A 26,402-nucleotide genomic window follows, 5' to 3' on the forward strand; every position below is an offset into this window, starting at 1 on the left:
GTTTCCAGCTAGGGTTTTCAGTTAGGGTTTCAAACTAGGGTTAGGGTTTCCAGCTAGGGTTTTCAGTTAGGGTTTCAAACTAGGGTAAGGGTTTCCAGCTAGGGTTTTCAGTTAGGGTTTCAAACTAGGGTTAGGGTTTCCAGCTAGGGTTTTCAGTTAGGGTTTCAAACTAGGGTTAGGGTTTCCAGCTAGGGTTTTCAGTTAGGGTTTCAAACTAGGGTTAGGGTTTCCATATAGGGTTTCAAACTAGGGTTAGGGTTTCCAGCTAGGGTTTTCAGTTAGGGTTTCAAACTAGGGTTAGGGTTTCCAGCTAGGGTTTTCAGTTAGGGTTTCAAACTAGGGTTAGGGTTTCCAGCTAGGGTTTTCAGCTAGGGTTTCAAACTAGGGTTAGGGTTTCAAACTAGGGTTAGGGTTTCCAGCTAGGGTTTCAAACTAGGGTTAGGGTTTCCAGCTAGGGTTTCCAGCTAGTGTTTCAAACTAGGGTTAGGGTTTCCAGCTAGGGTTTCAAACTAGGGTTAGGGTTTCCAGCTAGGGTTTTCAGTTAGGGTTTCAAACTAGGGTTAGGGTTTCAAACTAGGGTTAGGGTTTCCAGCTAGGGTTTTCAGTTAGGGTTTCAAACTAGGGTTAGGGTTTCCAGCTAGGGTTTTCAGTTAGGGTTTCAAACTAGGGTTAGGGTTTCCAGCTAGGGTTTTCAGTTAGGGTTTCAAACTAGGGTTAGGGTTTCCAGCTAGGGTTTTCAGTTAGGGTTTCAAACTAGGGTTAGGGTTTCCAGCTAGGGTTTTCAGTTAGGGTTTCAAACTAGGGTTAGGGTTTCCAGCTAGGGTTTTCAGTTAGGGTTTCAAACTAGGGTTAGGGTTTCCAGCTAGGGTTTTCAGTTAGGGTTTCAAACTAGGGTTAGGGTTTCCATATAGGGTTTCAAACTAGGGTTAGGGTTTCCATATAGGGTTTCAAACTAGGGTTAGGGTTTCCAGCTAGGGTTTTCAGTTAGGGTTTCAAACTAGGGTTAGGGTTTCCAGCTAGGGTTTTCAGTTAGGGTTTCAAACTAGGGTTAGGGTTTCCAGCTAGGGTTTTCAGTTAGGGTTTCAAACTAGGGTTAGGGTTTCCAGCTAGGGTTTTCAGTTAGGGTTTCAAACTAGGGTTAGGGTTTCCAGCTAGGGTTTTCAGTTAGGGTTTCCAGCTAGGGTTTTCAGTTAGGGTTTCAAACTAGGGTTAGGGTTTCCAGCTAGGGTTTTCAGTTAGGGTTTCAAACTAGGGTTAGGGTTTCCAGCTAGGGTTTTCAGTTAGGGTTTCAAACTAGGGTTAGGGTTTCCATATAGGGTTTCAAACTAGGGTTAGGGTTTCCAGCTAGGGTTTTCAGTTAGGGTTTCAAACTAGGGTTAGGGTTTCCAGCTAGGGTTTTCAGTTAGGGTTTCCAGCTAGGGTTTTCAGTTAGGGTTTCAAACTAGGGTTAGGGTTTCCAGCTAGGGTTTTCAGTTAGGGTTTCAAACTAGGGTTAGGGTTTCCAGCTAGGGTTTTCAGTTAGGGTTTCAAACTAGGGTTAGGGTTTCCATATAGGGTTTCAAACTAGGGTTAGGGTTTCCAGCTAGGGTTTTCAGTTAGGGTTTCAAACTAGGGTTAGGGTTTCCAGCTAGGGTTTTCAGTTAGGGTTTCAAACTAGGGTTAGGGTTTCCATATAGGGTTTCAAACTAGGGTTAGGGTTTCCAGCTAGGGTTTTCAGTTAGGGTTTCAAACTAGGGTTAGGGTTTCCAGCTAGGGTTTTCAGTTAGGGTTTCAAACTAGGGTTAGGGTTTCCAGCTAGGGTTTTCAGTTAGGGTTTCAAACTAGGGTTAGAGTTTCCAGCTAGGGTTTTCAGTTAGGGTTTCAAACTAGGGTTAGGGTTTCCAGCTAGGGTTTTCAGTTAGGGTTTCAAACTAGGGTTAGGGTTTCCAGCTAGGGTTTTCAGTTAGGGTTTCAAACTAGGGTTAGGGTTTCCAGCTAGGGTTTTCAGTTAGGGTTTCAAACTAGGGTTAGGGTTTCCAGCTAGGGTTTTCAGTTAGGGTTTCAAACTAGGGTTAGGGTTTCCAGCTAGGGTTTTCAGTTAGGGTTTCAAACTAGGGTTAGGGTTTCCATATAGGGTTTCAAACTAGGGTTAGGGTTTCCAGCTAGGGTTTTCAGTTAGGGTTTCAAACTAGGGTTAGGGTTTCCAGCTAGGGTTTTCAGTTAGGGTTTCAAACTAGGGTTAGGGTTTCCAGCTAGGGTTTTCAGTTAGGGTTTCAAACTAGGGTTAGGGTTTCCAGCTAGGGTTTTCAGTTAGGGTTTCAAACTAGGGTTAGGGTTTCCAGCTAGGGTTTTCAGTTAGGGTTTCAAACTAGGGTTAGGGTTTCCAGCTAGGGTTTTCAGTTAGGGTTTCAAACTAGGGTTAGGGTTTCCAGCTAGGGTTTTCAGTTAGGGTTTCAAACTAGGGTTAGGGTTTCCATATAGGGTTTCAAACTAGGGTTAGGGTTTCCAGCTAGGGTTTTCAGTTAGGGTTTCAAACTAGGGTTAGGGTTTCCAGCTAGGGTTTTCAGTTAGGGTTTCAAACTAGGGTTAGGGTTTCCAGCTAGGGTTTTCAGTTAGGGTTTCAAACTAGGGTTAGGGTTTCCAGCTAGGGTTTTCAGTTAGGGTTTCAAACTAGGGTTAGGGTTTCCAGCTTGGGTTTAAAATTAGGGTTAGGGTTTCAAACTAGGGTTAGGGTTTCCAGCTAGGGTTTTCAGTTAGGGTTTCAAACTAGGGTTAGGGTTTCCAGCTAGGGTTTTCAGTTAGGGTTTCAAACTAGGGTTAGGGTTTCCAGCTAGGGTTTTCAGTTAGGGCTTCAAACTAGGGTTAGGGTTTCCATATAGGGTTTCAAACTAGGGTTAGGGTTTCCAGCTAGGGTTTTCAGTTAGGGTTTCAAACTAGGGTTAGGGTTTCCAGCTAGGGTTTTCAGTTAGGGTTTCAAACTAGGGTTAGGGTTTCCAGCTAGGGTTTTCAGTTAGGGTTTCAAACTAAGGTTAGGGTTTCCAGCTAGGGTTTTCAGTTAGGGTTTCAAACTAGGGTTAGGGTTTCCAGCTAGGGTTTTCAGTTAGGGTTTCAAACTAGGGTTAGGGTTTCCAGCTAGGGTTTTCAGTTAGGGTTTCAAACTAGGGTAAGGGTTTCCAGCTAGGGTTTTCAGTTAGGGTTTCAAACTAGGGTTAGGGTTTCCAGCTAGGGTTTTCAGTTAGGGTTTCAAACTAGGGTTAGGGTTTCCAGCTAGGGTTTTCAGTTAGGGTTTCAAACTAGGGTTAGGGTTTCCATATAGGGTTTCAAACTAGGGTTAGGGTTTCCAGCTAGGGTTTTCAGTTAGGGTTTCAAACTAGGGTTAGGGTTTCCAGCTAGGGTTTTCAGTTAGGGTTTCAAACTAGGGTTAGGGTTTCCAGCTAGGGTTTTCAGTTAGGGTTTCAAACTAGGGTTAGGGTTTCCAGCTAGGGTTTTCAGTTAGGGTTTCAAACTAGGGTTAGGGTTTCCAGCTAGGGTTTTCAGTTAGGGTTTCAAACTAGGGTTAGGGTTTCCAGCTAGGGTTTTCAGTTAGGGTTTCAAACTAGGGTTAGGGTTTCCAGCTAGGGTTTTCAGTTAGGGTTTCAAACTAGGGTTAGGGTTTCCATATAGGGTTTCAAAGTAGGGTTAGGGTTTCCAGCTAGGGTTTTCAGTTAGGGTTTCAAACTAGGGTTAGGGTTTCCAGCTAGGGTTTTCAGTTAGGGTTTCAAACTAGGGTTAGGGTTTCCAGCTAGGGTTTTCAGTTAGGGTTTCAAACTAGGGTTAGGGTTTCCAGCTAGGGTTTTCAGTTAGGGTTTCAAACTAGGGTTAGGGTTTCCAGCTAGGGTTTTCAGTTAGGGTTTCAAACTAGGGTTAGGGTTTCCAGCTAGGGTTTTCAGTTAGGGTTTCAAACTAGGGTTAGGGTTTCCAGCTAGGGTTTTCAGTTAGGGTTTCAAACTAGGGTTAGGGTTTCCAGCTAGGGTTTTCAGTTAGGGTTTCAAACTAGGGTTAGGGTTTCCAGCTAGGGTTTTCAGTTAGGGCTTCAAACTAGGGTTAGGGTTTCCATATAGGGTTTCAAACTAGGGTTAGGGTTTCCAGCTAGGGTTTTCAGTTAGGGTTTCAAACTAGGGTTAGGGTTTCCATATAGGGTTTCAAACTAGGGTTAGGGTTTCCAGCTAGGGTTTTCAGTTAGGGTTTCAAACTAGGGTTAGGGTTTCCAGCTAGGGTTTTCAGTTAGGGTTTCAAACTAGGGTTAGGGTTTCCAGCTAGGGTTTTCAGTTAGGGTTTCAAACTAGGGTTAGGGTTTCCAGCTAGGGTTTTCAGTTAGGGTTTCAAACTAGGGTTAGGGTTTCCAGCTAGGGTTTTCAGTTAGGGTTTCAAACTAGGGTTAGGGTTTCCAGCTAGGGTTTTCAGTTAGGGTTTCAAACTAGGGTTAGGGTTTCCAGCTAGGGTTTTCAGTTAGGGTTTCAAACTAGGGTTAGGGTTTCCAGCTAGGGTTTTCAGTTAGGGTTTCAAACTAGGGTTAGGGTTTCCAGCTAGGGTTTTCAGTTAGGGTTTCAAACTAGGGTTAGGGTTTCCAGCTAGGGTTTTCAGTTAGGGTTTCAAACTAGGGTTAGGGTTTCCAGCTAGGGTTTAAAATTAGGGTTAGGGTTTCAAACTAGGGTTAGGGTTTCCAGCTAGGGTTTTCAGTTAGGGTTTCAAACTAGGGTTAGGGTTTCCAGCTAGGGTTTTCAGTTAGGGTTTCAAACTAGGGTTAGGGTTTCCAGCTAGGGTTTAAAATTAGGGTTAGGGTTTCAAACTAGGGTTAGGGTTTCCAGCTAGGGTTTTCAGTTAGGGTTTCAAACTAGGGTTAGGGTTTCCAGCTAGGGTTTTCAGTTAGGGTTTCAAACTAGGGTTAGGGTTTCCAGCTAGGGTTTTCAGTTAGGGTTTCAAACTAGGGTTAGGGTTTCCAGCTAGGGTTTTCAGTTAGGGCTTCAAACTAGGGTTAGGGTTTCCATATAGGGTTTCAAACTAGGGTTAGGGTTTCCAGCTAGGGTTTTCAGTTAGGGTTTCAAACTAGGGTTAGGGTTTCCATATAGGGTTTCAAACTAGGGTTAGGGTTTCCAGCTAGGGTTTTCAGTTAGGGTTTCAAACTAGGGTTAGGGTTTCCAGCTAGGGTTTTCAGTTAGGGTTTCAAACTAGGGTTAGGGTTTCCAGCTAGGGTTTTCAGTTAGGGTTTCAAACTAGGGTTAGGGTTTCCAGCTAGGGTTTTCAGTTAGGGTTTCAAACTAGGGTTAGGGTTTCCAGCTAGGGTTTTCAGTTAGGGTTTCAAACTAGGGTTAGGGTTTCCAGCTAGGGTTTTCAGTTAGGGTTTCAAACTAGGGTTAGGGTTTCCAGCTAGGGTTTTCAGTTAGGGTTTCAAACTAGGGTTAGGGTTTCCAGCTAGGGTTTTCAGTTAGGGTTTCAAACTAGGGTTAGGGTTTCCAGCTAGGGTTTAAAATTAGGGTTAGGGTTTCAAACTAGGGTTAGGGTTTCCAGCTAGGGTTTTCAGTTAGGGTTTCAAACTAGGGTTAGGGTTTCCAGCTAGGGTTTTCAGTTAGGGTTTCAAACTAGGGTTAGGGTTTCCAGCTAGGGTTTTCAGTTAGGGCTTCAAACTAGGGTTAGGGTTTCCATATAGGGTTTCAAACTAGGGTTAGGGTTTCCAGCTAGGGTTTTCAGTTAGGGTTTCAAACTAGGGTTAGGGTTTCCATATAGGGTTTCAAACTAGGGTTAGGGTTTCCAGCTAGGGTTTTCAGTTAGGGTTTCAAACTAGGGTTAGGGTTTCCAGCTAGGGTTTTCAGTTAGGGTTTCAAACTAGGGTTAGGGTTTCCAGCTAGGGTTTTCAGTTAGGGTTTCAAACTAGGGTTAGGGTTTCCAGCTAGGGTTTTCAGTTAGGGTTTCAAACTAGGGTTAGGGTTTCCAGCTAGGGTTTTCAGTTAGGGTTTCAAACTAGGGTTAGGGTTTCCAGCTAGGGTTTAAAATTAGGGTTAGGGTTTCAAACTAGGGTTAGGGTTTCCAGCTAGGGTTTTCAGTTAGGGTTTCAAACTAGGGTTAGGGTTTCCAGCTAGGGTTTTCAGTTAGGGTTTCAAACTAGGGTTAGGGTTTCCAGCTAGGGTTTTCAGTTAGGGTTTCAAACTAGGGTTAGGGTTTCCAGCTAGGGTTTTCAGTTAGGGTTTCAAACTAGGGTTAGGGTTTCCAGCTAGGGTTTTCAGTTAGGGTTTCAAACTAGGGTTAGGGTTTCCAGCTAGGGTTTTCAGTTAGGGTTTCAAACTAGGGTTAGGGTTTCCAGCTAGGGTTTTCAGTTAGGGTTTCAAACTAGGGTTAGGGTTTCCAGCTAGGGTTTAAAATTAGGGTTAGGGTTTCAAACTAGGGTTAGGGTTTCCAGCTAGGGTTTTCAGTTAGGGTTTCAAACTAGGGTTAGGGTTTCCAGCTAGGGTTTTCAGTTAGGGTTTCAAACTAGGGTTAGGGTTTCCAGCTAGGGTTTAAAATTAGGGTTAGGGTTTCAAACTAGGGTTAGGGTTTCCAGCTAGGGTTTTCAGTTAGGGTTTCAAACTAGGGTTAGGGTTTCCAGCTAGGGTTTTCAGTTAGGGTTTCAAACTAGGGTTAGGGTTTCCAGCTAGGGTTTTCAGTTAGGGTTTCAAACTAGGGTTAGGGTTTCCAGCTAGGGTTTTCAGTTAGGGCTTCAAACTAGGGTTAGGGTTTCCATATAGGGTTTCAAACTAGGGTTAGGGTTTCCAGCTAGGGTTTTCAGTTAGGGTTTCAAACTAGGGTTAGGGTTTCCATATAGGGTTTCGAACTAGGGTTAGGGTTTCCAGCTAGGGTTTTCAGTTAGGGTTTCAAACTAGGGTTAGGGTTTCCAGCTAGGGTTTTCAGTTAGGGTTTCAAACTAGGGTTAGGGTTTCCAGCTAGGGTTTTCAGTTAGGGTTTCAAACTAGGGTTAGGGTTTCCAGCTAGGGTTTTCAGTTAGGGTTTCAAACTAGGGTTAGGGTTTCCAGCTAGGGTTTTCAGTTAGGGTTTCAAACTAGGGTTAGGGTTTCCAGCTAGGGTTTTCAGTTAGGGTTTCAAACTAGGGTTAGGGTTTCCAGCTAGGGTTTTCAGTTAGGGTTTCAAACTAGGGTTAGGGTTTCCAGCTAGGGTTTTCAGTTAGGGTTTCAAACTAGGGTTAGGGTTTCCAGCTAGGGTTTAAAATTAGGGTTAGGGTTTCAAACTAGGGTTAGGGTTTCCAGCTAGGGTTTTCAGTTAGGGTTTCAAACTAGGGTTAGGGTTTCCAGCTAGGGTTTTCAGTTAGGGTTTCAAACTAGGGTTAGGGTTTCCAGCTAGGGTTTTCAGTTAGGGCTTCAAACTAGGGTTAGGGTTTCCATATAGGGTTTCAAACTAGGGTTAGGGTTTCCAGCTAGGGTTTTCAGTTAGGGTTTCAAACTAGGGTTAGGGTTTCCAGCTAGGGTTTTCAGTTAGGGTTTCAAACTAGGGTTAGGGTTTCCAGCTAGGGTTTTCAGTTAGGGTTTCAAACTAGGGTTAGGGTTTCCAGCTAGGGTTTTCAGTTAGGGTTTCAAACTAGGGTTAGGGTTTCCAGCTAGGGTTTTCAGTTAGGGTTTCAAACTAGGGTTAGGGTTTCCAGCTAGGGTTTAAAATTAGGGTTAGGGTTTCAAACTAGGGTTAGGGTTTCCAGCTAGGGTTTTCAGTTAGGGTTTCAAACTAGGGTTAGGGTTTCCAGCTAGGGTTTTCAGTTAGGGTTTCAAACTAGGGTTAGGGTTTCCAGCTAGGGTTTTCAGTTAGGGTTTCAAACTAGGGTTAGGGTTTCCATATAGGGTTTCAAACTAGGGTTAGGGTTTCCATATAGGGTTTCAAACTAGGGTTAGGGTTTCCAGCTAGGGTTTTCAGTTAGGGTTTCAAACTAGGGTTAGGGTTTCCAGCTAGGGTTTTCAGTTAGGGTTTCAAACTAGGGTTAGGGTTTCCAGCTAGGGTTTTCAGTTAGGGTTTCAAACTAGGGTTAGGGTTTCCAGCTAGGGTTTTCAGTTAGGGTTTCAAACTAGGGTTAGGGTTTCCAGCTAGGGTTTTCAGTTAGGGTTTCCAGCTAGGGTTTTCAGTTAGGGTTTCAAACTAGGGTTAGGGTTTCCAGCTAGGGTTTTCAGTTAGGGTTTCAAACTAGGGTTAGGGTTTCCAGCTAGGGTTTTCAGTTAGGGTTTCAAACTAGGGTTAGGGTTTCCAGCTAGGGTTTCAAACTAGGGTTAGGGTTTCCAGCTAGGGTTTTCAGTTAGGGTTTCAAACTAGGGTTAGGGTTTCCAGCTAGGGTTTTCAGTTAGGGTTTCAAACTAGGGTTAGGGTTTCCATATAGGGTTTCAAACTAGGGTTAGGGTTTCCAGCTAGGGTTTTCAGTTAGGGTTTCAAACTAGGGTTAGGGTTTCCAGCTAGGGTTTTCAGTTAGGGTTTCAAACTAGGGTTAGGGTTTCCAGCTAGGGTTTTCAGTTAGGGTTTCAAACTAGGGTTAGGGTTTCCAGCTAGGGTTTTCAGTTAGGGTTTCAAACTAGGGTTAGGGTTTCCAGCTAGGGTTTTCAGTTAGGGTTTCAAACTAGGGTTAGGGTTTCCAGCTAGGGTTTTCAGTTAGGGTTTCAAACTAGGGTTAGGGTTTCCAGCTAGGGTTTTCAGTTAGGGTTTCAAACTAGGGTTAGGGTTTCCATATAGGGTTTCAAACTAGGGTTAGGGTTTCCAGCTAGGGTTTTCAGTTAGGGTTTCAAACTAGGGTTAGGGTTTCCAGCTAGGGTTTTCAGTTAGGGTTTCAAACTAGGGTTAGGGTTTCCAGCTAGGGTTTTCAGTTAGGGTTTCAAACTAGGGTTAGGGTTTCCAGCTAGGGTTTTCAGTTAGGGTTTCAAACTAGGGTTAGGGTTTCCAGCTAGGGTTTTCAGTTAGGGTTTCAAACTAGGGTTAGGGTTTCCATATAGGGTTTCAAAGTAGGGTTAGGGTTTCCAGCTAGGGTTTTCAGTTAGGGTTTCAAACTAGGGTTAGGGTTTCCAGCTAGGGTTTTCAGTTAGGGTTTCAAACTAGGGTTAGGGTTTCCAGCTAGGGTTTTCAGTTAGGGTTTCAAACTAGGGTTAGGGTTTCCAGCTAGGGTTTTCAGTTAGGGTTTCAAACTAGGGTTAGGGTTTCCAGCTAGGGTTTTCAGTTAGGGTTTCAAACTAGGGTTAGGGTTTCCAGCTAGGGTTTTCAGTTAGGGTTTCAAACTAGGGTTAGGGTTTCCAGCTAGGGTTTTCAGTTAGGGTTTCAAACTAGGGTTAGGGTTTCCAGCTAGGGTTTAAAATTAGGGTTAGGGTTTCAAACTAGGGTTAGGGTTTCCAGCTAGGGTTTTCAGTTAGGGTTTCAAACTAGGGTTAGGGTTTCCAGCTAGGGTTTTCAGTTAGGGTTTCAAACTAGGGTTAGGGTTTCCAGCTAGGGTTTTCAGTTAGGGCTTCAAACTAGGGTTAGGGTTTCCATATAGGGTTTCAAACTAGGGTTAGGGTTTCCAGCTAGGGTTTTCAGTTAGGGTTTCAAACTAGGGTTAGGGTTTCCATATAGGGTTTCAAACTAGGGTTAGGGTTTCCAGCTAGGGTTTTCAGTTAGGGTTTCAAACTAGGGTTAGGGTTTCCAGCTAGGGTTTTCAGTTAGGGTTTCAAACTAGGGTTAGGGTTTCCAGCTAGGGTTTTCAGTTAGGGTTTCAAACTAGGGTTAGGGTTTCCAGCTAGGGTTTTCAGTTAGGGTTTCAAACTAGGGTTAGGGTTTCCAGCTAGGGTTTTCAGTTAGGGTTTCAAACTAGGGTTAGGGTTTCCAGCTAGGGTTTTCAGTTAGGGTTTCAAACTAGGGTTAGGGTTTCCAGCTAGGGTTTTCAGTTAGGGTTTCAAACTAGGGTTAGGGTTTCCAGCTAGGGTTTAAAATTAGGGTTAGGGTTTCAAACTAGGGTTAGGGTTTCCAGCTAGGGTTTTCAGTTAGGGTTTCAAACTAGGGTTAGGGTTTCCAGCTAGGGTTTTCAGTTAGGGTTTCAAACTAGGGTTAGGGTTTCCAGCTAGGGTTTTCAGTTAGGGCTTCAAACTAGGGTTAGGGTTTCCATATAGGGTTTCAAACTAGGGTTAGGGTTTCCAGCTAGGGTTTTCAGTTAGGGTTTCAAACTAGGGTTAGGGTTTCCAGCTAGGGTTTTCAGTTAGGGTTTCAAACTAGGGTTAGGGTTTCCAGCTAGGGTTTTCAGTTAGGGTTTCAAACTAGGGTTAGGGTTTCCAGCTAGGGTTTTCAGTTAGGGTTTCAAACTAGGGTTAGGGTTTCCAGCAAGGGGTTTTCAGTTAGGGCTTCAAACTAGGGTTAGGGTTTCCATATAGGGTTTCAAACTAGGGTTAGGGTTTCCAGCTAGGGTTTTCAGTTAGGGTTTCAAACTAGGGTTAGGGTTTCCAGCTAGGGTTTTCAGTTAGGGTTTCAAACTAGGGTTAGGGTTTCCAGCTAGGGTTTTCAGTTAGGGTTTCAAACTAGGGTTAGGGTTTCCAGCTAGGGTTTTCAGTTAGGGTTTCAAACTAGGGTTAGGGTTTCCAGCTAGGGTTTTCAGTTAGGGTTTCAAACTAGGGTTAGGGTTTCCAGCTAGGGTTTTCAGTTAGGGTTTCAAACTAGGGTTAGGGTTTCCATATAGGGTTTCAAACTAGGGTTAGGGTTTCCAGCTAGGGTTTTCAGTTAGGGTTTCAAACTAGGGTTAGGGTTTCCAGCTAGGGTTTTCAGTTAGGGTTTCAAACTAGGGTTAGGGTTTCCAGCTAGGGTTTTCAGTTAGGGTTTCAAACTAGGGTTAGGGTTTCCAGCTAGGGTTTTCAGTTAGGGTTTCAAACTAGGGTTAGGGTTTCCAGCTAGGGTTTTCAGTTAGGGTTTCAAACTAGGGTTAGGGTTTCCAGCTAGGGTTTTCAGTTAGGGTTTCAAACTAGGGTTAGGGTTTCCAGCTAGGGTTTTCAGTTAGGGTTTCAAACTAGGGTTAGGGTTTCCAGCTAGGGTTTTCAGTTAGGGTTTCAAACTAGGGTTAGGGTTTCCAGCTAGGGTTTTCAGTTAGGGTTTCAAACTAGGGTTAGGGTTTCCATATAGGGTTTCAAACTAGGGTTAGGGTTTCCAGCTAGGGTTTTCAGTTAGGGTTTCAAACTAGGGTTAGGGTTTCCAGCTAGGGTTTTCAGTTAGGGTTTCAAACTAGGGTTAGGGTTTCCAGCTAGGGTTTTCAGTTAGGGTTTCAAACTAGGGTTAGGGTTTCCAGCTAGGGTTTTCAGTTAGGGTTTCAAACTAGGGTTAGGGTTTCCAGCTAGGGTTTTCAGTTAGGGTTTCAAACTAGGGTTAGGGTTTCCAGCTAGGGTTTTCAGTTAGGGTTTCAAACTAGGGTTAGGGTTTCCAGCTAGGGTTTTCAGTTAGGGTTTCAAACTAGGGTTAGGGTTTCCAGCTAGGGTTTTCAGTTAGGGTTTCAAACTAGGGTTAGGGTTTCCATATAGGGTTTCAAACTAGGGTTAGGGTTTCCAGCTAGGGTTTTCAGTTAGGGTTTCAAACTAGGGTTAGGGTTTCCAGCTAGGGTTTTCAGTTAGGGTTTCAAACTAGGGTTAGGGTTTCCAGCTAGGGTTTTCAGTTAGGGTTTCAAACTAGGGTTAGGGTTTCCAGCTAGGGTTTTCAGTTAGGGTTTCAAACTAGGGTTAGGGTTTCCAGCTAGGGTTTTCAGTTAGGGTTTCAAACTAGGGTTAGGGTTTCCATATAGGGTTTCAAACTAGGGTTAGGGTTTCCAGCTAGGGTTTTCAGTTAGGGTTTCAAACTAGGGTTAGGGTTTCCAGCTAGGGTTTTCAGTTAGGGTTTCAAACTAGGGTTAGGGTTTCCAGCTAGGGTTTTCAGTTAGGGTTTCAAACTAGGGTTAGGGTTTCCAGCTAGGGTTTTCAGTTAGGGTTTCAAACTAGGGTTAGGGTTTCCAGCTAGGGTTTTCAGTTAGGGTTTCAAACTAGGGTTAGGGTTTCCAGCTAGGGTTTTCAGTTAGGGTTTCAAACTAGGGTTAGGGTTTCCATATAGGGTTTCAAACTAGGGTTAGGGTTTCCAGCTAGGGTTTTCAGTTAGGGTTTCAAACTAGGGTTAGGGTTTCCAGCTAGGGTTTTCAGTTAGGGTTTCAAACTAGGGTTAGGGTTTCCAGCTAGGGTTTTCAGTTAGGGTTTCAAACTAGGGTTAGGGTTTCCAGCTAGGGTTTTCAGTTAGGGTTTCAAACTAGGGTTAGGATTTCCAGCTAGGGTTTTCAGTTAGGGTTTCAAACTAGGGTTAGGGTTTACATATAGGGTTTCAAACTAGGGTTAGGGTTTCCAGCTAGGGTTTTCAGTTAGGGTTTCAAACTAGGGTTAGGATTTCCATATAGGGTTTCAAACTAGGGTTAGGGTTTCCAGCTAGGGTTTTCAGTTAGGGTTTCAAACTAGGGTTAGGGTTTCCATATAGGGTTTCAAACTAGGGTTAGGGTTTCCAGCTAGGGTTTTCAGTTAGGGTTTCAAACTAGGGTTAGGGTTTCCAGCTAGGGTTTTCAGTTAGGGTTTCAAACTAGGGTTAGGGTTTCCAGCTAGGGTTTAAAATTAGGGTTAGGGTTTCAAACTAGGGTTAGGGTTTCCAGCTAGGGTTTTCAGTTAGGGTTTCAAACTAGGGTTTTCAGTTAGGGTTTCAAACTAGGGTTAGGGTTTCCAGCTAGGGTTTTCAGTTAGGGTTTCAAACTAGGGTTAGGGTTTCCATATAGGGTTTCAAACTAGGGTTAGGGTTTCCAGCTAGGGTTTTCAGTTAGGGTTTCAAACTAGGGTTAGGGTTTCCAGCTAGGGTTTTCAGTTAGGGTTTCAAACTAGGGTTAGGGTTTCCAGCTAGGGTTTTCAGTTAGGGTTTCAAACTAGGGTTAGGGTTTCCAGCTAGCGTTTTCAGTTAGGGTTTCAAACTAGGGTTAGGGTTTCCATATAGGGTTTCAAACTAGGGTTAGGGTTTCCAGCTAGGGTTTTCAGTTAGGGTTTCAAACTAGGGTTAGGGTTTCCAGCTAGGGTTTTCAGTTAGGGTTTCAAACTAGGGTTAGGGTTTCCAGCTAGGGTTTTCAGTTAGGGTTTCAAACTAGGGTTAGGGTTTCCAGCTAGGGTTTTCAGTTAGGGTTTCAAACTAGGGTTAGGGTTTCCAGCTAGGGTTTAAAATTAGGGTTAGGGTTTCAAACTAGGGTTAGGGTTTCCAGCTAGGGTTTTCAGTTAGGGTTTCAAACTAGGGTTAGGGTTTCCAGCTAGGGTTTTCAGTTAGGGTTTCAAACTAGGGTTAGGGTTTCCAGCTAGGGTTTTCAGTTAGGGTTTCAAACTAGGGTTAGGGTTTCCATATAGGGTTTCAAACTAGGGTTAGGGTTTCCAGCTAGGGTTTTCAGTTAGGGTTTCCAGCTAGGGTAAGGGTTTCAAGCTAGGGTTAGGGTTTCCAGCTAGGGTTTTCAGTTAGGGTTTCAAACTAGGGTTAGGGTTTCCAGCTAGGGATTTTCAGCTAGGGTTTCAAACTAGGGTTAGGGTTTCCAGCTAGGGTTTTCAGTTAGGGTTTCAAACTAGGGTTAGGGTTTCCAGCTAGGGTTTTCAGTTAGGGTTTCAAACTAGGGTTAGGGTTTCCAGCTAGGGTTTAAAATTAGGGTTAGGGTTTCAAACTAGGGTTAGGGTTTCCAGCTAGGGTTTTCAGTTAGGGTTTCAAACTAGGGTTAGGGTTTCCAGCTAGGGTTTTCAGTTAGGGTTTCAAACTAGGGTTAGGGTTTCCAGCTAGGGTTTTCAGTTAGGGTTTCAAACTAGGGTTAGGGTTTCCATATAGGGTTTCAAACTAGGGTTAGGGTTTCCAGCTAGGGTTTTCAGTTAGGGTTTCAAACTAGGGTTAGGGTTTCCAGCTAGGGTTTTCAGTTAGGGTTTCAAACTAGGGTTAGGGTTTCCATATAGGGTTTCAAACTAGGGTTAGGGTTTCCAGCTACGGTTTTCAGTTATGGTTTCAAACTAGGGTTAGGGTTTCCAGCTAGGGTTTTCAGTTAGGGTTTCAAACTAGGGTTAGGGTTTCCAGCTAGGGTTTAAAATTAGGGTTAGGGTTTCAAACTAGGGTTAGGGTTTCCAGCTAGGGTTTTCAGTTAGGGTTTCAAACTAGGGTTAGGGTTTCCAGCTAGGGTTTTCAGTTAGGGTTTCAAACTAGGGTTAGGGTTTCCAGCTAGGGTTTTCAGTTAGGGTTTCAAACTAGGCTTAGGGTTTCCATATAGGGTTTCAAACTAGGGTTAGGGTTTCCAGCTAGGGTTTTCAGTTAGGGTTTCAAACTAGGGTTAGGGTTTCCATATAGGGTTTCAAACTAGGGTTAGGGTTTCCAGCTAGGGTTTTCAGTTAGGGTTTCAAACTAGGGTTAGGGTTTCCAGCTAGGGTTTTCAGTTAGGGTTTCAAACTAGGGTTAGGGTTTCCAGCTAGGGTTTAAAATTAGGGTTAGGGTTTCAAACAAGGGTTAGGGTTTCCAGCTAGGGTTTTCAGTTAGGGTTTCAAACTAGGGTTAGGGTTTCCAGCTAGGGTTTTCAGTTAGGGTTTCAAACTAGGGTTAGGGTTTCCAGCTAGGGTTTTCAGTTAGGGTTTCAAACTAGCGTTAGGGTTTCCATATAGGGTTTCAAACTAGGGTTAGGGTTTCCAGCTACGGTTTTCAGTTAGGGTTTCAAACTAGAGTTAGGGTTTCCAGCTAGGGTTTTCAGTTAGGGTTTCAAACTAGGGTTAGGGTTTCCATATAGGGTTTCAAACTAGGGTTAGGGTTTCCAGCTAGGGTTTTCAGTTAGGGTTTCAAACTAGGGTTAGGTTTCCATATAGGGTTTCAAACTAGGGTTAGGGTTTCCAGCTAGGGTTTTCAGTTAGGGTTTCAAACTAGGGTTAGGGTTTCCAGCTAGGGTTTTCAGTTAGGGTTTCAAACTAGGGTTAGGGTTTCCATATAGGGTTTCAAACTAGGGTTAGGGTTTCCAGCTAGGGTTTTCAGTTAGGGTTTCAAACTAGGGTTAGGGTTTCCAGCTAGGGTTTTCAGTTAGGGTTTCAAACTAGGGTTAGGGTTTCCAGCTAGGGTTTAAAATTAGGGTTAGGGTTTCAAACTAGGGTTAGGGTTTCCAGCTAGGGTTTTCAGTTAGGGTTTCAAACTAGGGTTAGGGTTTCCATATAGGGTTTCAAACTAGGGTTAGGGTTTCCAGCTAGGGTTTTCAGTTAGGGTTTCAAACTAGGGTTAGGGTTTCCAGCTAGGGTTTTCAGTTAGGGTTTCAAACTAGGGTTAGGGTTTCCAGCTAGGGTTTAAAATTAGGGTTAGGGTTTCAAACTAGGGTTAGGGTTTCCAGCTAGGGTTTTCAGTTAGGGTTTCAAACTAGGGTTTTCAGTTAGGGTTTCAAACTAGGGTTAGGGTTTCCAGCTAGGGTTTTCAGTTAGGGTTTCAAACTAGGGTTAGGGTTTCCATATAGGGTTTCAAACTAGGGTTAGGGTTTCCAGCTAGGGTTTTCAGTTAGGGTTTCAAACTAGGGTTAGGGTTTCCAGCTAGGGTTTTCAGTTAGGGTTTCAAACTAGGGTTAGGGTTTCCAGCTAGGGTTTTCAGTTAGGGTTTCAAACTAGGGTTAGGGTTTCCAGCTAGCGTTTTCAGTTAGGGTTTCAAACTAGGGTTAGGGTTTCCATATAGGGTTTCAAACTAGGGTTAGGGTTTCCAGCTAGGGTTTTCAGTTAGGGTTTCAAACTAGGGTTAGGGTTTCCAGCTAGGGTTTTCAGTTAGGGTTTCAAACTAGGGTTAGGGTTTCCAGCTAGGGTTTTCAGTTAGGGTTTCAAACTAGGGTTAGGGTTTCCAGCTAGGGTTTTCAGTTAGGGTTTCAAACTAGGGTTAGGGTTTCCAGCTAGGGTTTAAAATTAGGGTTAGGGTTTCAAACTAGGGTTAGGGTTTCCAGCTAGGGTTTTCAGTTAGGGTTTCAAACTAGGGTTAGGGTTTCCAGCTAGGGTTTTCAGTTAGGGTTTCAAACTAGGGTTAGGGTTTCCAGCTAGGGTTTTCAGTTAGGGTTTCAAACTAGGGTTAGGGTTTCCATATAGGGTTTCAAACTAGGGTTAGGGTTTCCAGCTAGGGTTTTCAGTTAGGGTTTCCAGCTAGGGTAAGGGTTTCAAGCTAGGGTTAGGGTTTCCAGCTAGGGTTTTCAGTTAGGGTTTCAAACTAGGGTTAGGGTTTCCAGCTAGGGATTTTCAGCTAGGGTTTCAAACTAGGGTTAGGGTTTCCAGCTAGGGTTTCAAACTAGGGTTAGGGTTTCCAGCTAGGGTTTAAAATTAGGGTTAGGGTTTCAAACTAGGGTTAGGGTTTCCAGCTAGGGTTTTCAGTTAGGGTTTCAAACTAGGGTTAGGGTTTCCAGCTAGGGTTTTTCAGTTAGGGTTTCAAACTAGGGTTAGGGTTTCCAGCTAGGGTTTTCAGTTAGGGTTTCAAACTAGGGTTAGGGTTTCCATATAGGGTTTCAAACTAGGGTTAGGGTTTCCAGCTAGGGTTTTCAGTTAGGGTTTCAAACTAGGGTTAGGGTTTCCAGCTAGGGTTTTCAGTTAGGGTTTCAAACTAGGGTTAGGGTTTCCATATAGGGTTTCAAACTAGGGTTAGGGTTTCCAGCTAGGGTTTTCAGTTATGGTTTCAAACTAGGGTTAGGGTTTCCAGCTAGGGTTTTCAGTTAGGGTTTCAAACTAGGGTTAGGGTTTCCAGCTAGGGTTTAAAATTAGGGTTAGGGTTTCAAACTAGGGTTAGGGTTTCCAGCTAGGGTTTTCAGTTAGGGTTTCAAACTAGGGTTAGGGTTTCCAGCTAGGGTTTTCAGTTAGGGTTTCAAACTAGGGTTAGGGTTTCCAGCTAGGGTTTTCAGTTAGGGTTTCAAACTAGGCTTAGGGTTTCCATATAGGGTTTCAAACTAGGGTTAGGGTTTCCAGCTAGGGTTTTCAGTTAGGGTTTCAAACTAGGGTTAGGGTTTCCATATAGGGTTTCAAACTAGGGTTAGGGTTTCCAGCTAGGGTTTTCAGTTAGGGTTTCAAACTAGGGTTAGGGTTTCCAGCTAGGGTTTTCAGTTAGGGTTTCAAACTAGGGTTAGGGTTTCCAGCTAGGGTTTAAAATTAGGGTTAGGGTTTCAAACAAGGGTTAGGGTTTCCAGCTAGGGTTTTCAGTTAGGGTTTCAAACTAGGGTTAGGGTTTCCAGCTAGGGTTTTCAGTTAGGGTTTCAAACTAGGGTTAGGGTTTCCAGCTAGGGTTTTCAGTTAGGGTTTCTAACTAGCGTTAGGGTTTCCATATAGGGTTTCAAACTAGGGTTAGGGTTTCCAGCTACGGTTTTCAGTTAGGGTTTCAAACTAGAGTTAGGGTTTCCAGCTAGGGTTTTCAGTTAGGGTTTCAAACTAGGGTTAGGGTTTCCATATAGGGTTTCAAACTAGGGTTAGGGTTTCCAGCTAGGGTTTTCAGTTAGGGTTTCAAACTAGGGTTAGGTTTCCATATAGGGTTTCAAACTAGGGTTAGGGTTTCCAGCTAGGGTTTTCAGTTAGGGTTTCAAACTAGGGTTAGGGTTTCCAGCTAGGGTTTTCAGTTAGGGTTTCAAACTAGGGTTAGGGTTTCCATATAGGGTTTCAAACTAGGGTTAGGGTTTCCAGCTAGGGTTTTCAGTTAGGGTTTCAAACTAGGGTTAGGGTTTCCAGCTAGGGTTTTCAGTTAGGGTTTCAAACTAGGGTTAGGGTTTCCAGCTAGGGTTTAAAATTAGGGTTAGGGTTTCAAACTAGGGTTAGGGTTTCCAGCTAGGGTTTTCAGTTAGGGTTTCAAACTAGGGTTAGGGTTTCCATATAGGGTTTCAAACTAGGGTTAGGGTTTCCAGCTAGGGTTTTCAGTTAGGGTTTCAAACTAGGGTTAGGGTTTCCAGCTAGGGTTTAAAATTTATGTTACGGTTTCAAACTAGGGTTAGGGTTTCCAGCTAGGGTTTTCAGTTAGGGTTTCAAACTAGGGTTAGGGTTTCCAGCTAGGATTTTCAGTTAGGGTTTCAAACTAGGGTTAGGGTTTCCATATAGGGTTTCAAACTAGGGTTAGGGTTTCCAGCTAGGGTTTTCAGTTAGGGTTTCAAACTAGGGTTAGGGTTTCCAGCTAGGGTTTTCAGTTAGGGTTTCAAACTAGGGTTAGGGTTTCCATATAGGGTTTCAAACTAGGGTTAGGGTTTCCAGCTAGGGTTTTCAGTTAGGATTTCAAACTAGGGTTAGGGTTTCCAGCTAGGGTTTTCAGTTAGGGTTTCAAACTAGGGTTAGGGTTTCCATATAGGGTTTCAAACTAGGGTTAGGGTTTCCAGCTAGGGTTTTCAGTTAGGGTTTCAAACTAGGGTTAGGGTTTCCAGCTAGGGTTTTCAGTTAGGGTTTCAAACTAGGGTTAGGGTTTCCAGCTAGGGTTTTCAGTTAGGGTTTCAAACTAGGGTTAGGGTTTCCAGCTAGGGTTTTCAGTTAGGGTTTCAAACTAGGGTTAGGGTTTCCAGCTAGGGTTTTCAGTTAGGGTTTCAAACTAGGGTTAGGGTTTCCAGCTAGGGTTTTCAGTTAGGGTTTCAAACTAGGGTTAGGGTTTCCAGCTAGGGTTTTCAGTTAGGGTTTCAAACTAGGGTTAGGGTTTCCAGCTAGGGTTTTCAGTTAGGGTTTCAAACTAGGGTTAGGGTTTCCAGCTAGGGTTTTCAGTTAGGGTTTCAAACTAGGGTTAGGGTTTCCATATAGGGTTTCAAACTAGGGTTAGGGTTTCCAGCTAGGGTTTTCAGTTAGGGTTTCAAACTAGGGTTAGGGTTTCCATATAGGGTTTCAAACTAGGGTTAGGGTTTCCAGCTAGGGTTTTCAGTTAGGGTTTCAAACTAGGGTTAGGGTTTCCAGCTAGGGTTTTCAGTTAGGGTTTCAAACTAGGGTTAGGGTTTCCAGCTAGGGTTTTCAGTTAGGGTTTCAAACTAGGGTTAGGGTTTCCATATAGGGTTTCAAACTAGGGTTAGGGTTTCCAGCTAGGGTTTTCAGTTAGGGTTTCAAACTAGGGTTAGGGTTTCCAGCTAGGGTTTTCAGTTAGGGTTTCAAACTAGGGTTAGGGTTTCCAGCTAGGGTTTTCAGTTAGGGTTTCAAACTAGGGTTAGGGTTTCCAGCTAGGGTTTTCAGTTAGGGTTTCAAACTAGGGTTAGGGTTTCCAGCTAGGGTTTTCAGTTAGGGTTTCAAACTAGGGTTAGGGTTTCCAGCTAGGGTTTTCAGTTAGGGTTTCAAACTAGGGTTAGGGTTTCCAGCTAGGGTTTTCAGTTAGGGTTTCAAACTAGGGTTAGGGTTTCCAGCTAGGGTTTTCAGTTAGGGTTTCAAACTAGGGTTAGGGTTTCCATATAGGGTTTCAAACTAGGGTTAGGGTTTCCAGCTAGGGTTTTCAGTTAGGGTTTCAAACTAGGGTTAGGGTTTCCAGCTAGGGTTTTCAGTTAGGGTTTCAAACTAGGGTTAGGGTTTCCAGCTAGGGTTTAAAATTAGGGTTAGGGTTTCAAACTAGGGTTAGGGTTTCCATATAGGGTTTCAAACTAGGGTTAGGGTTTCCAGCTAGGGTTTTCAGTTAGGGTTTCAAACTAGGGTTAGGGTTTCCAGCTAGGGTTTTCAGTTAGGGTTTCAAACTAGGGTTAGGGTTTCCAGCTAGGGTTTTCAGTTAGGGTTTCAAACTAGGGTTAGGGTTTCCATATAGGGTTTCAAACTAGGGTTAGGGTTTCCAGCTAGGGTTTTCAGTTAGGGTTTCAAACTAGGGTTAGGGTTTCCAGCTAGGGTTTTCAGTTAGGGTTTCAAACTAGGGTTAGGGTTTCCAGCTAGGGTTTTCAGTTAGGGTTTCAAACTAGGGTTAGGGTTTCCATATAGGGTTTCAAACTAGGGTTAGGGTTTCCAGCTAGGGTTTTCAGTTAGGGTTTCAAACTAGGGTTAGGGTTTCCAGCTAGGGTTTTCAGTTAGGGTTTCAAACTAGGGTTAGGGTTTCCATATAGGGTTTCAAACTAGGGTTAGGGTTTCCAGCTAGGGTTTTCAGTTAGGGTTTCAAACTAGGGTTAGGGTTTCCAGCTAGGGTTTTCAGTTAGGGTTTCAAACTAGGGTTAGGGTTTCCAGCTAGGGTTTAAAATTAGGGTTAGGGTTTCAAACTAGGGTTAGGGTTTCCAGCTAGGGTTTTCAGTTAGGGTTTCAAACTAGGGTTAGGGTTTCCAGCTAGGGTTTTCAGTTAGGGTTTCAAACTAGGGTTAGGGTTTCCAGCTAGGGTTTTCAGTTAGGGTTTCAAACTAGGGTTAGGGTTTCCAACTAGGGTTTTCAGTTAGGGTTTCAAACTAGGGTTAGGGTTTCCAGCTAGGGTTTTCAGTTAGGGTTTCAAACTAGGGTTAGGGTTTCCATATAGGGTTTCAAACTAGGGTTAGGGTTTCCAGCTAGGGTTTTCAGTTAGGGTTTCAAACTAGGGTTAGGGTTTCCAGCTAGGGTTTTCAGTTAGGGTTTCAAACTAGGGTTAGGGTTTCCATATAGGGTTTCAAACTAGGGTTAGGGTTTCCAGCTAGGGTTTTCAGTTAGGGTTTCAAACTAGGGTTAGGGTTTCCAGCTAGGGTTTTCAGTTAGGGTTTCAAACTAGGGTTAGGGTTTCCAGCTAGGGTTTAAAATTTAGGTTAGGGTTTCAAACTAGGGTTAGGGTTTCCAGCTAGGGTTTTCAGTTAGGGTTTCAAACTAGGGTTAGGGTTTCCAGCTAGGATTTTCAGTTAGGGTTTCAAACTAGGGTTAGGGTTTCCATATAGGGTTTCAAACTAGGGTTAGGGTTTCCAGCTAGGGTTTTCAGTTAGGGTTTCAAACTAGGGTTAGGGTTTCCAGCTAGGGTTTTCAGTTAGGGTTTCAAACTAGGGTTAGGGTTTCCAGCTAGGGTTTTCAGTAAGGGTTTCAAACTAGGGTTAGGGTTTTCAGTTAGGGTTTCAAACTAGGGTTAGGGTTTCCAGCTAGGGTTTCCAGCTAGGGTTTTCAGTAAGGGTTTCAAACTAGGGTTAGGGTTTCCATATAGGGTTTCAAACTAGGGTTAGGGTTTCCAGCTAGGGTTTTCAGTTAGGATTTCAAACTAGGGTTAGGGTTTCCAGCTAGGGTTTTCAGTTAGGGTTTCAAACTAGGGTTAGGGTTTCCATATAGGGTTTCAAACTAGGGTTAGGGTTTCCAGCTAGGGTTTTCAGTTAGGGTTTCAAACTAGGGTTAGGGTTTCCAGCTAGGGTTTCCATATAGGGTTTCAAACTAGGGTTAGGGTTTCCAGCTAGGGTTTTCAGTTAGGGTTTCAAACTAGGGTTAGGGTTTCCAGCTAGGGTTTTCAGTTAGGGTTTCAAACTAGGGTTAGGGTTTCCAGCTAGGGTTTTCAGTTAGGGTTTCAAACTAGGGTTAGGGTTTCCAGCTAGGGTTTTCAGTTAGGGTTTCAAACTAGGGTTAGGGTTTCCAGCTAGGGTTTTCAGTTAGGGTTTCAAACTAGGGTTAGGGTTTCCAGCTAGGGTTTTCAGTTAGGGTTTCAAACTAGGGTTAGGGTTTCCATATAGGGTTTCAAACTAGGGTTAGGGTTTCCAGCTAGGGTTTTCAGTTAGGGTTTCAAACTAGGGTTAGGGTTTCCAGCTAGGGTTTTCAGTTAGGGTTTCAAAGTAGGGTTAGGGTTTCCAGCTAGGGTTTTCAGTTAGGGTTTCAAACTAGGGTTAGGGTTTCCAGCTAGGGTTTTCAGTTAGGGTTTCAAACTAGGGTTAGGGTTTCCATATAGGGTTTCAAACTAGGGTTAGGGTTTCCAGCTAGGGTTTTCAGTTAGGGTTTCAAACTAGGGTTAGGGTTTCCAGCTAGGGTTTTCAGTTAGGGTTTCAAACTAGGGTTAGGGTTTCCAGCTAGGGTTTAAAATTTAGGTTAGGGTTTCAAACTAGGGTTAGGGTTTCCAGCTAGGGTTTTCAGTTAGGGTTTCAAACTAGGGTTAGGGTTTCCAGCTAGGATTTTCAGTTAGGGTTTCAAACTAGGGTTAGGGTTTCCATATAGGGTTTCAAACTAGGGTTAGGGTTTCCAGCTAGGGTTTTCAGTTAGGGTTTCAAACTAGGGTTAGGGTTTCCAGCTAGGGTTTTCAGTTAGGGTTTCAAACTAGGGTTAGGGTTTCCAGCTAGGGTTTTCAGTAAGGGTTTCAAACTAGGGTTAGGGTTTTCAGTTAGGGTTTCAAACTAGGGTTAGGGTTTCCAGCTAGGGTTTTCAGTTAGGGTTTCAAACTAGGGTTAGGGTTTCCAGCTAGGGTTTTCAGTAAGGGTTTCAAACTAGGGTTAGGGTTTCCATATAGGGTTTCAAACTAGGGTTAGGGTTTCCAGCTAGGGTTTTCAGTTAGGATTTCAAACTAGGGTTAGGGTTTCCAGCTAGGGTTTTCAGTTAGGGTTTCAAACTAGGGTTAGGGTTTCCATATAGGGTTTCAAACTAGGGTTAGGGTTTCCAGCTAGGGTTTTCAGTTAGGGTTTCAAACTAGGGTTAGGGTTTCCAGCTAGGGTTTCCATATAGGGTTTCAAACTAGGGTTAGGGTTTCCAGCTAGGGTTTTCAGTTAGGGTTTCAAACTAGGGTTAGGGTTTCCAGCTAGGGTTTTCAGTTAGGGTTTCAAACTAGGGTTAGGGTTTCCAGCTAGGGTTTTCAGTTAGGGTTTCAAACTAGGGTTAGGGTTTCCAGCTAGGGTTTTCAGTTAGGGTTTCAAACTAGGGTTAGGGTTTCCAGCTAGGGTTTTCAGTTAGGGTTTCAAACTAGGGTTAGGGTTTCCAGCTAGGGTTTAAAATTAGGGTTAGGGTTTCAAACTAGGGTTAGGGTTTCCAGCTAGGGTTTTCAGTTAGGGTTTCAAACTAGGGTTAGGGTTTCCAGCTAGGGTTTTCAGTTAGGGTTTCAAACTAGGGTTAGGGTTTCCAGCTAGGGTTTTCAGTTAGGGTTTCAAACTAGGGTTAGGGTTTCCATATAGGGTTTCAAACTAGGGTTAGGGTTTCCAGCTAGGGTTTTCAGTTAGGGTTTCAAACTAGGGTTAGGGTTTCCAGCTAGGGTTTTCAGTTAGGGTTTCAAACTAGGGTTAGGGTTTCCAGCTAGGGTTTTCAGTTAGGGTTTCAAACTAGGGTTAGGGTTTCCATATAGGGTTTCAAACTAGGGTTAGGGTTTCCAGCTAGGGTTTTCAGTTAGGGTTTCAAACTAGGGTTAGGGTTTCCAGCTAGGGTTTCAAACTAGGGTTAGGGTTTCCAGCTAGGGTTTTCAGTTAGGGTTTCAAACTAGGGTTAGGGTTTCCAGCTAGGGTTTCCATATAGGGTTTCAAACTAGGGTTAGGGTTTCCAGCTAGGGTTTTCAGTTAGGGTTTCAAACTAGGGTTAGGGTTTCCAGCTAGGGTTTTCAGTTAGGGTTTCAAACTAGGGTTAGGGTTTCCAGCTAGGGTTTTCAGTTAGGGTTTCAAACTAGGGTTAGGGTTTCCAGCTAGGGTTTTCAGTTAGGGTTTCAAACTAGGATTAGGGTTTCCAGCTAGGGTTTTCAGTTAGGGTTTCAAACTAGGGTTAGGGTTTCCAGCTAGGGTTTAAAATTAGGGTTAGGGTTTCAAACTAGGGTTAGGGTTTCCAGCTAGGGTTTTCAGTTAGGGTTTCAAACTAGGGTTAGGGTTTCCAGCTAGGGTTTTCAGTTAGGGTTTCAAACTAGGGTTAGGGTTTCCAGCTAGGGTTTTCAGTTAGGGTTTCAAACTAGGGTTAGGGTTTCCATATAGGGTTTCAAACTAGGGTTAGGGTTTCCAGCTAGGGTTTTCAGTTAGGGTTTCAAACTAGGGTTAGGGTTTCCAGCTAGGGTTTTCAGTTAGGGTTTCAAACTAGGGTTAGGGTTTCCATATAGGGTTTCAAACTAGGGTTAGGGTTTCCAGCTAGGGTTTAAAATTAGGGTTAGGGTTTCAAACTAGGGTTAGGGTTTCCAGCTAGGGTTTTCAGTTAGGGTTTCAAACTAGGGTTAGGGTTTCCAGCTAGGGTTTTCAGTTAGGGTTTCAAACTAGGGTTAGGGTTTCCAGCTAGGGTTTTCAGTTAGGGTTTCAAACTAGGGTTAGGGTTTCCATATAGGGTTTCAAACTAGGGTTAGGGTTTCCAGCTAGGGTTTTCAGTTAGGGTTTCAAACTAGGGTTAGGGTTTCCAGCTAGGGTTTTCAGTTAGGGTTTCAAACTAGGGTTAGGGTTTCCATATAGGGTTTCAAACTAGGGTTAGGGTTTCCAGCTAGGGTTTTCAGTTAGGGTTTCAAACTAGGGTTAGGGTTTCCAGCTAGGGTTTTCAGTTAGGGTTTCAAACTAGGGTTAGGGTTTCCAGCTAGGGTTTAAAATTAGGGTTAGGGTTTCAAACTAGGGTTAGGGTTTCCAGCTAGGGTTTTCAGTTAGGGTTTCAAACTAGGGTTAGGGTTTCCAGCTAGGGTTTTCAGTTAGGGTTTCAAACTAGGGTTAGGGTTTCCAGCTAGGGTTTTCAGTTAGGGTTTCAAACTAGGGTTAGGGTTTCCAGCTAGGGTTTTCAGTTAGGGTTTCAAACTAGGGTTAGGGTTTCCAGCTAGGGTTTTCAGTTAGGGTTTCAAACTAGGGTTAGGGTTTCCAGCTAGGGTTTTCAGTTAGGGTTTCAAACTAGGGTTAGGGTTTCCATATACGGTTTCAAACTAGGGTTAGGGTTTCCAGCTAGGGTTTTCAGTTAGGGTTTCAAACTAGGGTTAGGGTTTCCAGCTTGGGTTTTCAGTTAGGGTTTCAAACTAGGGTTAGGGTTTCCAGCTAGGGTTTTCAGTTAGGGTTTCAAACTAGGGTTAGGGTTTCCAGCTAGGGTTTTCAGTTAGGGTTTCAAAGTAGGGTTAGGGTTTCCAGCTAGGGTTTTCAGTTAGGGTTTCAAACTAGGGTTAGGGTTTCCAGCTAGGGTTTTCAGTTAGGGTTTCAAACTAGGGTTAGGGTTTCCATATAGGGTTTCAAACTAGGGTTAGGGTTTCCAGCTAGGGTTTTCAGTTAGGGTTTCAAACTAGGGTTAGGGTTTCCAGCTAGGGTTTTCAGTTAGGGTTTCAAACTAGGGTTAGGGTTTCCAGCTAGGGTTTAAAATTTAGGTTAGGGTTTCAAACTAGGGTTAGGGTTTCCAGCTAGGGTTTTCAGTTAGGGTTTCAAACTAGGGTTAGGGTTTCCAGCTAGGATTTTCAGTTAGGGTTTCAAACTAGGGTTAGGGTTTCCATATAGGGTTTCAAACTAGGGTTAGGGTTTCCAGCTAGGGTTTTCAGTTAGGGTTTCAAACTAGGGTTAGGGTTTCCAGCTAGGGTTTTCAGTTAGGGTTTCAAACTAGGGTTAGGGTTTCCAGCTAGGGTTTTCAGTAAGGGTTTCAAACTAGGGTTAGGGTTTTCAGTTAGGGTTTCAAACTAGGGTTAGGGTTTCCAGCTAGGGTTTTCAGTTAGGGTTTCAAACTAGGGTTAGGGTTTCCAGCTAGGGTTTTCAGTAAGGGTTTCAAACTAGGGTTAGGGTTTCCATATAGGGTTTCAAACTAGGGTTAGGGTTTCCAGCTAGGGTTTTCAGTTAGGGTTTCAAACTAGGGTTAGGGTTTCCAGCTAGGGTTTTCAGTTAGGGTTTCAAACTAGGGTTAGGGTTTCCATATAGGGTTTCAAACTAGGGTTAGGGTTTCCAGCTAGGGTTTTCAGTTAGGGTTTCAAACTAGGGTTAGGGTTTCCATATAGGGTTTCAAACTAGGGTTAGGGTTTCCAGCTAGGGTTTTCAGTTAGGGTTTCAAACTAGGTTTAGGGTTTCCAGCTAGGGTTTTCAGTTAGGTTTTCAAACTAGGGTTAGGGTTTCCAGCTAGGGTTTTCAGTAAGGGTTTCAAACTAGGGTTAGGGTTTCCATATAGGGTTTCAAACTAGGGTTAGGGTTTCCAGCTAGGGTTTTCAGTTAGGATTTCAAACTAGGGTTAGGGTTTCCAGCTAGGGTTTTCAGTTAGGGTTTCAAACTAGGGTTAGGGTTTCCAGCTAGGGTTTAAAATTAGGGTTAGGGTTTCAAACTAGGGTTAGGGTTTCCAGCTAGGGTTTTCAGTTAGGGTTTCAAACTAGGGTTAGGGTTTCCAGCTAGGGTTTTCAGTTAGGGTTTCAAACTAGGGTTAGGGTTTCCAGCTAGGGTTTTCAGTTAGGGTTTCAAACTAGGGTTAGGGTTTCCAGCTAGGGTTTTCAGTTAGGGTTTCAAACTAGGGTTAGGGTTTCCAGCTAGGGTTTTCAGTTAGGGTTTCAAACTAGGGTTAGGGTTTCCAGCTAGGGTTTTCAGTTAGGGTTTCAAACTAGGGTTAGGGTTTCCATATAGGGTTTCAAACTAGGGTTAGGGTTTCCAGCTAGGGTTTTCAGTTAGGGTTTCAAACTAGGGTTAGGGTTTCCAGCTAGGG

This window comes from Filicampus tigris, chromosome 2, assembly GCF_054856515.1.
Source record: "Filicampus tigris isolate MCC_2025a chromosome 2, RoL_Ftig_1.0, whole genome shotgun sequence".
In the NCBI taxonomy this organism is placed as follows: Eukaryota; Metazoa; Chordata; class Actinopteri; order Syngnathiformes; family Syngnathidae; genus Filicampus; species Filicampus tigris.